This window comes from Siphateles boraxobius, unplaced genomic scaffold (assembly GCF_051911475.1).
Source record: "Siphateles boraxobius isolate OS27281-9 unplaced genomic scaffold, OSU_SipBor_1 63, whole genome shotgun sequence".
In the NCBI taxonomy this organism is placed as follows: domain Eukaryota; kingdom Metazoa; phylum Chordata; class Actinopteri; order Cypriniformes; family Leuciscidae; genus Siphateles; species Siphateles boraxobius.
In genome coordinates, this window is record NW_027509190.1 from 3,230,007 (window position 1) to 3,246,837 (window position 16,831).

The 16,831-nt window shown below is 44.0% G+C and overlaps 10 non-coding genes across 10 annotated transcripts; all 10 read left to right on the top strand.

The window, feature by feature from the left end:
* Positions 1 to 2,640: 2,640 nt before the first annotated feature.
* Positions 2,641 to 2,713, top strand: trnav-cac (transfer RNA valine (anticodon CAC)). The gene has a single exon. It is a non-coding gene; the product is annotated as a tRNA-Val (tRNA).
* A 526-nt stretch (positions 2,714 to 3,239) lies between these two features.
* On the top strand, positions 3,240 to 3,312 carry trnav-aac (transfer RNA valine (anticodon AAC)). The gene has a single exon. It is a non-coding gene; the product is annotated as a tRNA-Val (tRNA).
* A 266-nt stretch (positions 3,313 to 3,578) lies between these two features.
* Positions 3,579 to 3,651, top strand: trnav-uac (transfer RNA valine (anticodon UAC)). Its single transcript has one exon. It is a non-coding gene; the product is annotated as a tRNA-Val (tRNA).
* Positions 3,652 to 4,319: 668 nt separating this feature from the next.
* trnav-cac (transfer RNA valine (anticodon CAC)) lies at positions 4,320 to 4,392 on the top strand. Its single transcript has one exon. It is a non-coding gene; the product is annotated as a tRNA-Val (tRNA).
* Positions 4,393 to 4,658: 266 nt separating this feature from the next.
* On the top strand, positions 4,659 to 4,731 carry trnav-uac (transfer RNA valine (anticodon UAC)). Its single transcript has one exon. It is a non-coding gene; the product is annotated as a tRNA-Val (tRNA).
* Positions 4,732 to 6,568: 1,837 nt separating this feature from the next.
* trnav-uac (transfer RNA valine (anticodon UAC)) lies at positions 6,569 to 6,641 on the top strand. Its single transcript has one exon. It is a non-coding gene; the product is annotated as a tRNA-Val (tRNA).
* A 668-nt stretch (positions 6,642 to 7,309) lies between these two features.
* On the top strand, positions 7,310 to 7,382 carry trnav-cac (transfer RNA valine (anticodon CAC)). Its single transcript has one exon. It is a non-coding gene; the product is annotated as a tRNA-Val (tRNA).
* Positions 7,383 to 9,484: 2,102 nt separating this feature from the next.
* On the top strand, positions 9,485 to 9,557 carry trnav-cac (transfer RNA valine (anticodon CAC)). The gene has a single exon. It is a non-coding gene; the product is annotated as a tRNA-Val (tRNA).
* A 475-nt stretch (positions 9,558 to 10,032) lies between these two features.
* trnav-uac (transfer RNA valine (anticodon UAC)) lies at positions 10,033 to 10,105 on the top strand. Its single transcript has one exon. It is a non-coding gene; the product is annotated as a tRNA-Val (tRNA).
* A 337-nt stretch (positions 10,106 to 10,442) lies between these two features.
* Positions 10,443 to 10,515, top strand: trnav-uac (transfer RNA valine (anticodon UAC)). The gene has a single exon. It is a non-coding gene; the product is annotated as a tRNA-Val (tRNA).
* Positions 10,516 to 16,831: the final 6,316 nt, after the last annotated feature.

Consider the following 16,831-nt stretch of genomic DNA (forward strand, 5'->3'; position numbering starts at 1 on the left):
AAGAACTGTACCTTCTTCTGCAATAACTGGCATTTGTCTGGCCTAAGCTTTAGCCCATATTTCTCCATGGCCCTGAACACTTCCTGTGTTCCTCCTCCTCCCTAGGTGGTCCTCCTCCCACCTAGATGGTGCAGGTGAGTGCGGAAGTCAGGGGAGAAGACGATCACATCGTCCAGGTATACCGGCGTTGAGTCGACCAGTTGTCCCCCTAGACAGTGCTGCATCAAGCGCTGAAAGGTCGCAGGAGCATTGCACAGGCCGAACCGCATCCGGTCCCATTCAAATAACCCAAACGGGGTGGTGAAGGCTGTCTTCTCTCTATCTCGGTCGTCTACCTGCACCTGCCAGTATCCACTCGCCAGGTCCAATGTGGAGTACCACGCCGCTTGTGTGAGACAGGTGAGTGAGTCTTCAATCCGTGGCAACGGGAATGTATCTTTCTTCGTTACACTGTTGAGTTTGCGGTAGTCAACGCAGAACCTCCAAGCTCCCGTTTTCTTCTGAACCAGAACAATTGGCGCCGCCCTGGGAATACTGCTCTCTCGAACAATTCCTCCCTCCAGCATCCCTTTCAACAGGGCGCGGACCTCGGCATAGAGGGTGGGTGGCACCGGACGATACCGCTCTTGGCTAGGCATCGCCTCACCGGTAGGTATTTGATGCCTCACTACCCCTGTGCAGCCATAGTCTTCTTCGTGGGTCGAGAACACATGTTGCCATTTTCTCAAGAGCTCCTGGAGCTGTAACACCTGTTCCTCCTCCAGATTTTCACCCTTCAGGGACTCTCCCATCAAATGGGTCGGCACCCCTCCTCCCACAGAGCCTGGTTCTGCCTCAACTGGGCGGACGGCGACTTCCACCACCGCAGAGCTCACCTGCCTGAAGCAGACGTACTGATGCTTGTGAACCTGGGCAGAGCGTACCGAGGAAACTCGAACCAGACGTTGGTGTCGACGAAGGAGCACGGAGTAGGGATTGGCATTCCGCACCTTTACTGAGACTCGCCCACGGTGGATGGCCGTCAGCCCGTGAGCCACTTCAATGGGTTGACAGTCCTCATGGGGCTCTACCAGGACACAGGTACCCGTCCCACAGGGTCCTGCAGGTACTCGGACCCAAAGCACGGTCTCGCTCTGGGCTGGGACAGACAAAGCGTACCGACAGGCTACTCGACCGATGCCTTCTCTCTCCTTCACTTGACTAGCCACGTGCACTCTTCGGCAATCGGCCAGAATCCGGTCCCTGTCCTGCTTCGCCGATGACAGAGAAGTTCGAGCTGGCCGTCCCAGAAACAATTCCTCCGAGCAATCCAGTATAACGTTCATCCCTAGGAGTGCTCGATGAATGCCCAAGCAATGATCTCGGACGATAACGACCCCTTTCTGTTGGACGGGAACCCCTTGGACCAGAAAGTCTACCACGATGTACCCAGTGTAAGGGATGTCCAGACCATTTGCCCCCGTAAAGTCAGACTAGAAGCGTCCACTGCTTGGAGCCGATGATCTGCAACCAACTCCTGGGCCAGGCTCTCCGAAAATAACGTAACTTGAGAACCTGTATCGACCAGACAATCTATCGTGACTCCGTTAGCTTGAACCTCCACGGTGGGACAGCGCCCAACCCTGTCGTCTCGTAAAACAGGAACAGAAGGAGGGTCACACAAAGGGGTCCCGGCCACTTGACCCACAGTAGCCGGTGGGACTAAAAACCCCCTTGAGAACCCCGACGGAGCCCACACTGACGACTGATGTGTCCCGGGTCTCCACAATTAATACAGATGGGCCTTCCCTGGTCATCCCACTGGAACCGGGGGCCCACAGGACGTAGGGGGCGGCGCACAGGAGCTCGCCCCTTCTCCGAATACGACCTCTCTCTCACCATCGATCCGCCCTCGACTCGACCCCGACGAAGTTCACCCAACAGCCGGCCAAACTGCTCCCACAATTTCAAGGAGTATGCCCGAAGAGTCTGCTTAGGCCCCTGTTGATAGTTAAAGAACTGGGCACGAAGAGTGGCCACCGGGGTAGAGTCTCCATATAATCCGGACAGGAAATCGAAGATAGTTTTCGCGGTAGCCCGTGTGGCTTCTGATGCAGCAAGAACTTCTCTTTTGGCTTCTGCTTCCAAAGACCCCAACACAAACTGTACTTTCTGTGATGCACTCAGTCCCTGTAATCCGGCCAGATATTCCGTCTGCGCCTTCCAATCATGCAAGCCCAACTCCGATCCTGGCCCTCCATAGCGCTGTGCCCAGGGAGCTCCCATAAAGATCGGTATGACTTTTGAGACAGGTGAAGGCCATCGTACCCAGGAGCTGTAGGCAGACTGCCATGCCGAATGACCTCTGTTCTGTTGTTTGTGGAATTCACAGACTGTCACACTGCTTGCAGAGTAGATTATGGGAAGGAGCCATCTTCTAAAAAGCACATGTGCGTCATCAATAGGTTTCTGTAGTGTAGTGTTCATCACGTTCGCCTAACACGCGAAAGGTCCTCTGTTCGAAACCGAGCAGAAACAGTGGTTGGATTCTGACAGAAAATTTAAACTGTTTGCCACGCTAGGTGGTAGCAGCGCTCATTTCCTTTATATGCTTTTTAATAAGCGTGCAGCTAAACAATTATGTCTGCCACCTGCAGACGTGTTTCCGTAGTGTAGTGGTTATCACGTTCGCCTCACACGCGAAAGGTCCCCAGTTCGAAACTGGGTGGAAACTGTGGGTGGTTTTTGCAAAAATTTCTTATGCGATTTTCTGTTGAGCAGGTCAGTACACTTGCAGGGATGCAGGCACATTTTCTGTCAAAAATAAAACAAATGACCGTTGAGGTTTCCTGTACAGTAATAAAAAATGTTTGGTCTGCCTACAAAATTAGCAGCTTTTTGCCATGTTTAAAACACTGGGCAGTCTATAGTTTCAGTCGTTTTTGAACAAGCATACCCTAGAGGAGGTGGGACTGACGTCCAAATCAAGTGTTCGTAGTGTAGTGGTTATCACGTTCGCTTTACACGCGACAGGTCCTCAGTTCAAAACTGGGTGGAAACAAGTGGAGGCATGTTAAATATAAATGCTGCAAATCGCTACAAAACCCTTGTGAAGGCCATCGTACCAAGGAGCTGTAGGCAGATTGCCATGCCGAATAACCTCTGTTCTGTTGTTTGTGGAATTTACAAACTGTCACACTGCTTGCAGAGCAGATTATGGGAAGGAGGGATCTTCTAAAAAGCACATGTTCCATCAATAGGTTTCTGTAGTGTAGTGGTCATCACGTTCGCCTAACACGCGAAAGGTCCCCAGTTCGAAACTGGGTGGAAACTGTGGGTGGTTTTTGCAAAAATTTCGTATGCGATTTTCTGTTGAGCAGGTCAGTACACTTGCAGGGATGTTTATGGTTTAATCTCTTTAGAAAAGGACAAAAATAAAACAAATGACCATTGAGGTTTCCTGTACAGTAATATAAAATGTTCGGTCTGCCAACAAAATTAGCAGCATTTTGCCATGTTAAAAACACTGGGCAGTCTATAGTTTCAGTCGCTTTTGAACAAGCGTACCCTAGAAGCGGTGGGACTGAAGTCCAAATCAAGTTTCCGTAGTGTAGTGGTTATCACGTTTGCTTTACACGCGAAAGGTCCTCAGTTCAAAACTGGGTGGAAACAAGTGGAGGCATTTTAAATGTAATGCTCCAATTCGCTACAAAACCCTTGCTTTTGAGACAGGTGAAGGCCATCGTACCAAGGAGCTGTAGGCAGACTGCCATGCCGAATGACCTCTGTTCTGTTGTTTGTGGAATACACAGACTGTCACACTGCTTGCAGAGCAGATTATGGGAAGGAGCCATCTTCTAAAAAGCATATGCCATGATATCACGTTCGCTTTACACGCAAAGGTCTTCAGTTCAAAACTGGGCGGAAACAAGTGGAGGCATGTTAAATATAAATGCTGCAATTCGATACAAAACCCTTACTTTTAAGACAGGTGAAGGCCATCGTACCCAGGAGCTGTAGGCAGACTGCCATGCCGAATGACCTCTGTTCTGTTGTTTGTGGAATTCACAGACTGTCACACTGCTTGCAGAGTGGATTGTGGGAAGGAGCCATCTTCTAAAAAGCACATGTGCCTCATCAATAGGTTTCTGTAGTGTAGTGTTCATCATGTTCGCCTAACACGCGAAAGGTCCTCTGTTCGAAACCAAGCAGAAACAGTGGTTGGATTCTGACAGAATATTTAAACTGTTTGCCACGCTAGGTGGTAGCAGCGCTCATTTCCTTTATATGCTTTTTAATAAGCGTGCACCTAAAGATTTATGTCTGCAACCTGAAGATGTGTTTCTGTAGTGTAGTGGTTATCACGTTCGCCTCACACGCGAAAGGTCCCCAGTTCGAAACTGGGCGGAAACTAAGGGTGGTATTTGCAAAAATTCCGTATGCGATTTTCTGTTGAGCAGGTCAGTACACTTGCAGGGATGTTTGTGGTTTAATCTCTTTAGAAAAGGACAAAAAGAAAACAAATGACCATTGAGGTTTCCTGTTCAGTAATATAAAATGTTCGGTCTGCCAACAAAATTAGCAGCATTTTGCCATGTTAAAAACACTGGGCAGTCTATAGTTTCAGTCGCTTTTGAACAAGCGTACCCTAGAAGCGGTGGGACTGACGTCCAAATCAAGTTTCCGTAGTGTAGTGGTTATCACGTTTGCTTTACACGCGAAAGGTCCTCAGTTCAAAACTGGGTGGAAACAAGTGGAGGCATTTTAAATGTAATGCTCCAATTCGCTACAAAACCCTTGCTTTTGAGACAGGTGAAGGCCATCGTACCAAGGAGCTGTAGGCAGACTGCCATGCCGAATGACCTCTGTTCTGTTGTTTGTGGAATTCACAGACTGTCACACTGCTTGCAGAGCAGATTATGGGAAGGAGCCATCTTCTAAAAAGCATATGCCATGATATCACGTTCGCTTTACACGCAAAGGTCTTCAGTTCAAAACTGGGCGGAAACAAGTGGAGGCATGTTAAATATAAATGCTGCAATTCGATACAAAACCCTTACTTTTAAGACAGGTGAAGGCCATCGTACCCAGGAGCTGTAGGCAGACTGCCATGCCGAATGACCTCTGTTCTGTTGTTTGTGGAATTCACAGACTGTCACACTGCTTGCAGAGTAGATTATGGGAAGGAGCCATCTTCTAAAAAGCACATGTGCCTCATCAAGAGGTTTCTGTAGTGTAGTGTTCATCATGTTCGCCTAACACGCGAAAGGTCCTCTGTTCGAAACCAAGCAGAAACAGTGGTTGGATTCTGACAGAATATTTAAACTGTTTGCCACGCTAGGTGGTAGCAGCGCTCATTTCCTTTATATGCTTTTTAATAAGCGTGCACCTAAAGATTTATGTCTGCAACCTGAAGATGTGTTTCTGTAGTGTAGTGGTTATCACGTTCGCCTCACACGTGAAAGGTCCCCAGTTCGAAACTGCGCGGAAACTAAGCTTGGTTTTTGCAAAAATTTCGTATGCGATTTTCTGTTGAGCAGGTCAGTACACTTGCAGGGATGTTTGTGGTTTAATCTCTTTAGAAAAGGACAAAAAGAAAACAAATGACCATTGAGGTTTCCTGTACAGTAATATAAAATGTTCGGTCTGCCAACAAAATTAGCAGCTTTTTGCCATGTTAAAAACACTGGGCAGTCTATAGTTTCAGTCGCTTTTGAACAAGCGTACGCTAGAAGAGGTTGGAATGAGATCCAAACCAAGTTTCCGTAGTGTAGTGGTTATCACGTTTGCTTTACACGTGAAAGGTCCTCAGTACAAAATTGGGTGGAAACAAGTGGAGGCATGTTAAATACAAATGCTGCAATTCGCTACAAAACCCTTACTTTTAAGACAGGTGAAGGCCATCGTATCAAGGAGCTGTAGGCAGACTGCCATGCCGAATGACACTAGGTGGGTGCCGAATGACCTTTGTTCTGTTGTTTGTGGAATTTACAGACTGTCACACTGCTTGCAGGGCAGATAATGGGAAGGAGCCATCTTCTAAAAAGCACATCCCTCTCAACAATAGGTTTCTGTAGTGTAGTGGTCATCACATTCGCCTAACACGCGAAAGGTTCAAAACCGAGCAGAAACAGTGGTTGGATTCTGACAGAAAATTTAAACTCTTTGGCACGTTAGGTGGGTGCAGCGCTCATTTCCTTTATATGCTTTTTAATAAGCGTGCACCTAAAGATTTATGTCTGCAACCTGAAGACGTGTTTGTAGTGTAGTGGTTATCACGTTCGCCTCACACGCTAAAAGTCCCCAGTTTGAAACTGGGCGGAAACTGTGGGTGATTTTTGCAAAAATTTCGTATGCGATTTTCTGTTGAGCAGGTCAGTACACTTGCAGGGATGTTTGTTGTTTAATCTCTTTAGAAAAGGACAAAAATAAAACAAATGACCATTGAGGTTTCCTGTACAGTAATATAAAATGTTCGGCCAACAAAATTAGCAGCTTTTTGCCATGTTAAAAACACTGGGCAGTCTATAGTTTCAGTCGCTTTTGAACAAGCGTACGCTAGAAGAGGTGGGAATGAGATCCAAATCAAGTTTCCGTAGTGTAGTGGTTATCACGTTTGCTTTACACGCGAAAGGTCCTCAGTTCAAAACTGGGTGGAAACAAGTGGAGGCATTTTAAATGTAATGCTCCAATTCGCTACAAAACCCTTGCTTTTGAGACAGGTGAAGGCCATCGTACCAAGGAGCTGTAGGCAGACTGCCATGCCGAATGACCTCTGTTCTGTTGTTTGTGGAATACACAGACTGTCACACTGCTTGCAGAGCAGATTATGGGAAGGAGCCATCTTCTAAAAAGCATATGCCATGATATCACGTTCGCTTTACACGCAAAGGTCTTCAGTTCAAAACTGGGCGGAAACAAGTGGAGGCATGTTAAATATAAATGCTGCAATTCGATACAAAACCCTTACTTTTAAGACAGGTGAAGGCCATCGTACCCAGGAGCTGTAGGCAGACTGCCATGCCGAATGACCTCTGTTCTGTTGTTTGTGGAATTCACAGACTGTCACACTGCTTGCAGAGTAGATTGTGGGAAGGAGCCATCTTCTAAAAAGCACATGTGCCTCATCAATAGGTTTCTGTAGTGTAGTGTTCATCATGTTCGCCTAACACGCGAAAGGTCCTCTGTTCGAAACCAAGCAGAAACAGTGGTTGGATTCTGACAGAATATTTAAACTGTTTGCCACGCTAGGTGGTAGCAGCGCTCATTTCCTTTATATGCTTTTTAATAAGCGTGCACCTAAAGATTTATGTCTGCAACCTGAAGACGTGTTTCTGTTGTGTAGTGGTTATCACGTTCGCCTCACACGCGAAAGGTCCCCAGTTCGAAACTGGGCGGAAACTGTGGGTGATTTTTGCAAAAATTTCGTATGCGATTTTCTGTTGAGCAGGTCAGTACACTTGCAGGGATGTTTGTTGTTTAATCTCTTTAGAAAAGGACAAAAATAAAACAAATGACCATTGATGTTTCCTGTACAGTAAAATAAAATGTTCGGCCAACAAAATTAGCAGCTTTTTGCCATGTTAAAAACACTGGGCAGTCTATAGTTTCAGTCGCTTTTGAACAAGCGTACGCTAGAAGAGGTGGGAATGAGATCCAAATCAAGTTTCCGTAGTGTAGTGGTTATCACGTTCGCTTTACACGCGAAAGGTCCTCAGTTCAAAATTGGGTGGAAACAAGTAGAGGCATGTTAAATATAAATGCTGCAATTCGCTACAAAACCCTTACTTTTAAGACAGGTGAAGGCCATCGTACCAAGGAGCTGTAGGCAGACTGCCATGCCGAATGACACTAGGTGGGTACCGTCCAAATCAAGTTTCCGTAGTGTAGTGGTTATCACGTTCGCTTTACATAGCGTTCGCTTTGACCCAGCTCTCCATACCATCCTCGATCTGTCAGTGGATCACCAGCTTCCTGACGGACCGGCAGCAGCGAGTGAGACTGGGGAAACACACATCCAAGACACTCACAATCAGCACTGGTGCTCCCCAAGGGTGCGTTCTCTCCCCACTGCTCTTCTCCCTGTACACTAATGACTGCACTTCTAAAGACCCCACTGTCAAGCTCCTGAAATTTGCAGACGACACCACTGTCATCGGTCTCATCCGAAACGGTGACGAGTCTGCTTACAGACTGGAGGTTGAACAGCTGGCTGCCTGGTGCAGTTATAACAACCTTGAGCTGAACACGCTCAAAACAGTGGAGATGATCGTGGACTTCAGGAGGAACAGCCCAGCACTCCCCCCACTCACCATCATGAACAGCACTGTGGAAGCAGTGGAGTCATTCAGGTTCCTGGGCACTATCATCTCTCAGGACCTGAAGTGGGACAATCACATTGACTCCACTGTGAAAAAGGCCCAGCAGAGACTGTACTTCCTTCGCCAGCTGAGGAAGTTCAACCTGCCACAGGATCTGCTGATTCAGTTCTACTCAGCCGTCATTGAGTCTGTCTTGTGCGCTTCCATCACTGTCTGGTTTGGTTCAGCTACCAAATCAGACATCAGGAGACTACAACGGACAGTCCGGACTGCGGAGAGGATTATTGGTGCCCCCCTGCCAAACCTCCAGGACCTGTACTCTTCCAGAGTGAGGAAGAGAGCAGGTAAAATCATCACAGACTCCACTCACCCTGGACACCACCTGTTTGAACTGTTACCGTCAAGACGGAGACTCAGATCACTGGCCACAAGAACATCTCGGCACAGGAACAGTTTCTTCCCACAGGCCATTTCCCTCCTGAACAGTTAACACTCCTTCCAAGGCATATGCCTGTAAGTGCAATGCTCCCACTGTTTAGTGCAATATCCTACAACTCAGGTGATACTTATATGTAGATTTATTTATTTATAATATTCAAAACACTGTAAATAGGTTAATAATCTGTAAATCTGAAAATTGTATATGTCCACTGGAAGCCTCAGTACCAAAACAAATTCCTTGTGTGTGCAAGCACACTTGGCAATAAAGCTCTTTCTGATTCTGATTCTGATTCTGACACGCGAAAGGTCCTCAGTTCAATACTGGGCGGAAACAAGTGGAGGCATTTTAAATTTAATGCTCCAATTCGCTACAAAACCCTTACTTTTGAGACAGGTGAAGGCCATCGTACCAAGGAGCTGTAGGCAGACTGCCATGCCGAATGACCTCTGTTCTGTTGTTTGTGGAATTCACAGACTGTCACACTGCTTGCAGAGCAGATTATGGGAAGGAGCCATCTTCTAAAAATCACATGCACCTCATCAATAGGTTTCTGGAGTGTAGTGGTCATCACGTTCGCCTAACACGCGAAAGGTCCTCGGTTCGAAATCGAGCAGAAACAGTGGTTGGATTCTGACAGAAAATTTTAACTGTTTGCCACACTAGGTGGGTGCAGCGCTCATTTCCTTTATATGTTTTTTAATAAGCGTGCACCTAAAGATTTATGTCTGCAACTTGAAGACTTGTTTCCGTAGTGTAGTGGTTATCACGTTTGCCTCACACGCGAAAGGTCCCCAGTTCGAAACTGGGCGGAAACTGTGGGTGATTTTTGCAAAAATTTCCTATGCGATTTTCTGTTGAGCAGGTCAGTACACTTGCAGGGATGTTTGTGGTTTAATCTCTTAGAAAATGACAAAAATAAAACAAATGACCATTGAGGTTTCCTGTACAGTAATATAAAATGTTCGGTCTGCCAACAAAATTAGCAGCTTTTTGCCATGTTAAAAACACTGGGCAGTCTATAGTTTCAGTCGCTTTTGAACAAGCGTACGCTAGAAGAGGTGGGAATGAGATCCAAACCAAGTTTCCGTAGTATAGTGGTTATCACGTTCGCTTTACACGCGAAAGGTCCTCAGTTCAAAATTGGGGGGAAACAAGTGGAGGCATGTTAAATATAAATGCTGCAATTCGCTACAAAACCCTTACTTTTAAGACAGGTGAAGGCCATCGTACCAAGGAGCTGTAGGCAGACTGCCATGCCGAATGACACTAGGTGGGTGCCGTCCAAATCAAGTTTCCGTAGTGTAGTGGTTATCACGTTTGCTTTACACGCAAAAGGTCCTCAGTTCAAAACTGGGCGGAAACAAGTGGATTCATTTTAAATATAAATGCTACAAAACCCTTACTTTTGAGACAGGTGAAGGCCATCGTACCAAGGAGCTGTAGGCAGACTGCCATGCCGAAAGACACTAGGTGGGTGCCGTCCAAATCAAGTTTCCGTAGTGTAGTGGTTATCACGTTCGCTTTACACGCGAAAGGTCCTCAGTTCAAAATTGGGTGGAAACAAGTGGAGGCATGTTAAATATAAATGCTGCAATTCGCTACAAAACCCTTACATTTAAGACAGGTGAAGGCCATCGTACCAAGGAGCTGTAGGCAGACTGCCATGCCGAATGACACTAGGTGGGTACCGTCCAAATCAAGTTTCCGTAGTGTAGTGGTTATCGCGTTTGCTTTACACGCAAAATGTCCTCAGTTCAAAACTGGGCGGAAACAAGTGGATGCATTTTAAATATAAATGCTACAAAACCCTTACTTTTGAGACAGGTGAAGGCCATCGTACCAAGGAGCTGTAGGCAGACTGCCATGCCGAATGACCTCTGTTCTGTTGTTTGTGGAATACACAGACTGTCACACTGCTTGCAGAGCAGATTATGGGAAGGAGCCATCTTCTAAAAAGCACATGCCATGATATCACGTTCGCTTTACACGCAAAGGTCTTCAGTTCAAAACTGGGTGGAAACAAGTGGAGGCATGTTAAATATAAATGCTGCAATTCGATACAAAACCCTTACTTTTGAGACAGGTGAAGGCCATCGTACCAAGGAGCTGTAGGCAGACTGCCATGCCGAATGACCTCTGTTCTGTTGTTTGTGGAATTTACAGACTGTCACACTAGTAGTTATAACCATTCGGCTTATGTCAAAATGATTTATGACCCTATGATTGACAGGTGGGCGGGGCTAACCTTTGACCTTCCGGAGGGTGTTCCGGAGGTCCTTTGATGTAGGGATTAACCTTTGACCTTCCGGAGGGGTTGTTCCGGAGGTCGCTTAATTTAGGGATTAACCTTTGACCTATCGATCGATCAAGTTGACAGTTGTCTTTACCCTATTGACCTTTGTATGATATATGAAGTTGCCAGTTGTCTTTGCCAGTTGTCTTTGCCCCATTGATTTTGACCTATTGACCCCGGGGGGAAATAACTTCTTGGTGTGGGAAATCCCCTCCGTGTCGGGGTGAGAAAATAATTTTTCTAATGTCGCATATAGATTAGAATAGATTAGAATTACAAAAGTAAAATCATCTTACCGTTTCACTATGGTGAAGAATTGGATTAAAGTTGACAGTCTCCGCACTGTGTGTGTGTGCGTCTGTCTGTGAGTGTGTGCGTGTCATCCGATATCCTGGCATTCCTGAGCACGCTATATAAATGGGGATAGTGAGAAAAGGTTTTTCTAATACTCTCACACTAAAGTTGAAAAGCATGCTGCTCCTTTAAAAGTATATGAATGAAATATTTATAAAATTTACATTTAGTCATTTACAATTTTCACACTAACTAAAGTTGAACACATTGATCTTTTAAAAAGTATATAAATAATTATAAAAAATCTTTTCAAAACAAAAATAAATATCTTACTAAAAATCTACTGAAGCAGTCATTTCAGATTAAATAAGTTTAAAGTTTTTAAACACTCTGTGTTTTGACACTCTGTGATTCAGAGTGGTGGAGGAATGTGTGTGTGTGTGTGTGTGTGTGTGTGTGTGTGTGTGTGTGTGTGTGTGTGTGTGTGTGTGTGTGTGTGTGTGTATGTGTGTGTGCGTGTGTGTGTGTGTGTGTGTGTGTGTGTGTGTGTGTGTGTGTGTGTGTGTGTGTGTGTATGTGTGTGTGCGTGTGTGTTTCATGACACCCTCCCTCCCCTCAGTCTCTCAAACACCAGCGCATGACAGCAATGGTCTCCGCGCTAAGTGTGTGCGTCTGTCTGTGAGTGAGACACCACCCTATTCCTGCACCCCCTGCTGGGGGGTGAAAGTGAGAAAATATCTCCCAGTAACTAAAGTTGAACAACATTGTTCATTTAAAAGTATATAAATAAAATGCTTGCATCATTCATTGTAAATAAATAATATTCCAATTATAGCAGTCCAAAAATAAAAATCATCTTCCATTTAGACTGTTGAAGAAGCTATACAGTATGAACGGATGATCAGAAATAAAATCATAACGTATTTCATGCAGTTTACGAACCGATGACAAAAATAAAAATCAGCTTACCGTTTCAGAGTACTGAAGAATTGGATTAAAGTTGACACTCAAAGCGCTAAGTGTGTGTGTGCTTGCAACACTGGGAGATGTATCCATGGACCGTCTTTAGCACCTGTTGTTTTCACGATTCATACTAATTTATGGTCGCGAGCATATCCTGAAAAACAACAACTGTATAGAAAAGACTCAAAGGAGCCGGTACCGCTGTACGTGCCACTTCACCCTACCGATACGCTTTCCAATTAAAAAAAATCGTATCTCAAGAGAGGAGTGTCTCTTTTGTGACAGTTTTGACCTTCTATCCGTGAAATACGGCGACAAATGTTGGATAGATCTCTGAGAACGACCTCTCTGTGAACTCGCCTGTACCATTCATAGAACACGCGCGCCATCTAGCGGACACACATAGTTATATCTTTCCCATACATTTTCACTGCATCTCAGAATGTATATATATATATATAGATGACGGCTCGAACCCTGGCAAACCATATCTTGTCCAAACTTCAAGACTGCACAGCTCAACTCATCAACATGCAAAACAGTGAGTATTTTCTCTTTGTAATTCTTTTATGCTATGGTGTTTTAAAGATTGTTTTTTCACATAGGGTGTGAAACAATAGATGTGAATTTTTAAATATGTAAAATTATATTAATAAAGTATGATTTTTAAAAATATCTGGGTACAGATATTAAGTATCATAAACTATGATTTTAAAAATATCAGTCTGCATATGTACATTTTAAAAAATCACATCAGTCTTTATTTCCATGCTTATGGGGTTATGCTACGGTGATTTAAATATTGTTTTCACATGGTGAAAAACAGTAGATATGATTTTTAAATAAGTAAGATTATATTCATAAAAGTTTGAAATTTAAAAATATGGAACATTGGTGTTTTTTTTGTTTTGTTTTTTAAATCACACCAGTCTGCATACCCATGCTTATGGGGTTATGCTACGGTGATTTAAATATTGTTTTCACATAGGGTGAAAAACAGTAGATATGATTTTTAATAATATGCAACATCACATTCATTTATCATAAAGTTTGATTTTTAAAATATGGACCATTGGTGATTTTAAACCAAATCAGTCTGCATATCCATGCTTATGTGTATTAATATGGATTTTCATCGGATGTACTGCTTATGTGAAACTTTTTATGTGAAAAAGCTTTTATTATGAAAATCATGGATCAGCCGTCGGCTTACCGCAACATACTTCACTCTTCTACGAATGCTATTTGTGTGTTATAATGCAGCGCTATCTTTTAATGTGAAAAGACGGTGATATATACAGCGTTATAATTTAGTAAACCGATCTTTCGGATAGCTAACCATGCGGCATGGTGATAGAACATGTGTGTTGGTTAGCATCTCGTGCTACGCTGCTAACGGGTCTCACACATTTTTATGGGCGCTATATCATTTTGCTTTTGTCTGTATATGTTTCAGAAAAACATTGCTGATGCTTCTGACGGTATACTGGTATATATTTTACCATATAATCATCGTTTTAAACACTTTCTGAAGCGTCACATTCAGGTATGGAATGGATATGGTTGCCCATGAGTTCAAACAACATCCAGTTCACAGACAAATAGCGCCCCCACAGGCCCGGAGTTCAAACAACATCCAGTTCACAGGCAAATAGCGCCCCCACCAGTCCCGGAGTTCAAACAACATCCAGTTCACAGGCAAATAGCGCCCCCACCAGTCCCGGAGTTCAAACAACATCCAGTTCACAGGCAAATAGCGCCCCCACCAGTCCCGGAGTTCAAACAACATCCAGTTCACAGGCAAATAGCGCCCCCACCAGTCCCGGAGTTCAAACAACATCCAGTTCACAGGCAAATAGCCCCCCCTAGTGCCCTGAAATGATATACAATGCACTCCTTACTGTGATAGGTCATCCTATGGTTGGAGATGATTTTGTTTAGAGCAAATTGTTTTAATCTAGCTATTTAAATGCTGATGTGATGTATTTAAATTTTCCAAGTTGTATGATTCATAAATTATAGGTGTGTGTGTGTGTGTGTGTGTGTGTGTGTGTGTGTGTGTGTGTGTGTGTGTGTGTGTGTGTGTGTGCGCGTCATCAACCATATAAAACGGCCCCACCAGGCGGCTTCAAATCATAATATGTTTTTCCCCCTCAGATTCAAACGTCGAGCGGAACGCCTTTGATGCCATTAATTCATGTGAGAACTTATTTTCTATTCTTTATAAATTAAATGTACCAATTTTTATGCGTCTTTATTTATTAATTTTAATTTATTTTAAGTTTTACTTATTTTTAATTCGTAGTGGCTACGCATGGGTTTGATGGAGACAGCACTGCCAATGGTAAGAACAAGATCCACCTTCAACGTAATGTTTTACGTTTAAGGAAATCTAACGTTTTATTTATTTTATAGATTTCATCCAATTCGTCACACAGCCTGGATTCCCGGTGGTCGACCTTACTGAAGACGAGAATGAACAAGACACCATCGTCGTAACAGATAGGCGAGACATAGTCGGAGATCAAATAGTTCCTACCCCCACAGCTTTAGACCAACCAAAGAAAAAGACTAGAAAAACGAATTATTCTGTACCCCCATTTAGTCCTGAGCTATTTAATGGTGAGGCTATCTACATGTATTAACATTTAAACTCAAATTTGTCATACCATTATGATTGATTGTTATATTTCCATACAGCAGGTTCGGATAGAATCCATGATGATGATGATGACGATGTGACTGACTGGGGTGTGGCTCAACTCCACGCTTGGGATCAGAGCTCTTGGACGAGCGAGCGTGGCGAAGCGTCGAACGCCGGTCAGACGCCATTTCATTTTCACCAATCGTCGGAAGAGATCGATGTTGAAGAAGTAGCGCTGACCCCTCAACCAGTCGATGAACCATCCAACGATAAGCCTCTGATTCGCTAGCTCATTAATTCAATAGATGCATTTCGCAGTGAGTTTCGTGAGGCGAATGCGGATATAAACAGGAAAATTGATGCAAATTCTGCAAGGCAGGAAGAAAACCGTAGCAGAATAGATGCCTTACGTAACGAGCTACGATCCTTTCAGCCAGAGATACATAGCAGATTCGATGTTCAGGATCGTTTTTTTCAGAATGTGAGCAATGAAATATTTCACCGCATCCATATTATCCGATTAATCATGGATGAGGATTCTGATATAAACGAGCATATGTCAACGCAACACCATAGTGAAATGCTGCTCAGGCTTCGTCTTCTCCATACCCTCATAGATGAGATGTCTGCTACAATTAATAGTTTACTCACGATCCATTTTGTACCGCGTTAGATCATGTATTGATTGTTATATACACTCTTTGATTTTATACTCTTTGATTTATATTCCTTTTATATACTCTTATTATATTACATGTATACACTATGCTATTTTATCTATGCTCTATGATTTTGTAATATCTCACGTTTTATACTCTGTGATTGTTTTATACTCTGTGATGTTAGTCTGAATTTCAAAAATGGATGGATCAAAATACTTCTTTACAGACGCTCGTCAATCAGACCAATCTGACACAGAACTGTCTCCGGATGAGCTTGAAACGATAAGTATGCTTCCAGATTCTTTAGAACAGTATCTTAATGTAGAATCGTCACACCAATCTGCTGATTTGGATCTTTTTGAATTAGCCGTAAATCCAAATATGAATCTCTATGACCCACCCATACAACACGGTGCAGGGTTAAATACCGCCGAACCACCCCCAGATCCTGACGACGATAGTGTAGAACATCCTACCGACGATGATAATACTTTCCGCGAAGGTAATCCTCCTACACATGAGCGATTAAGTCCCCTCGACATTGATGCGTTGATTCGCCGGGGTGGGTTCGTTAACGGATATCACGTTTTACCACGACCTCGTTTCAATAGCGTATCGTTGAGAAGGAGCATGAATCTGAGAGTCATCAACTCTGCAGATCTGGCCGATTATCATCGTTACTTACACGACACACTGAGCGGGATTGTTACTTTTGCTAGAGATTTTGGTGGGGATGTACCCGTGATTAATTTGACCGTGTCAGCCTCCAGTCTACAAATACCCATCAGCGCTGTTTTAACCGATGGAAATAATTATGACCCCAATTTGCTTTACGACCAAATTGAAAAAGTTTTACAGAGCAACGATCAGTTATTATCGGACCAGGCCGTTGAGATAGAAGCTACCGTTGTTATGAACAGGCAAGGAGGTGGGGGTCAACGACGTAAACTTATGGATCTGGCCATTGGTGAGGTGATCAAAAGAAAAAAAAACAGTTTATTTTGCCCCACAAATATTTCGAATAATTTGTGCTTCTCCATTTGTCTCGCCCATTTTCTTAACCCACAACACCCGAGACCGAGTTAGAAAATCTGGCTACCACCATCCAAAACAGTGCAGGCTTCTCAATCCAAGATCCAATCGCTTTTAGCGACATAGCCTCATTGGAACGAGCTCTAGGCATTAAAATTGTCGTATTTCACAGATCTAACGCAGCTGTCTTAGAAACGTACA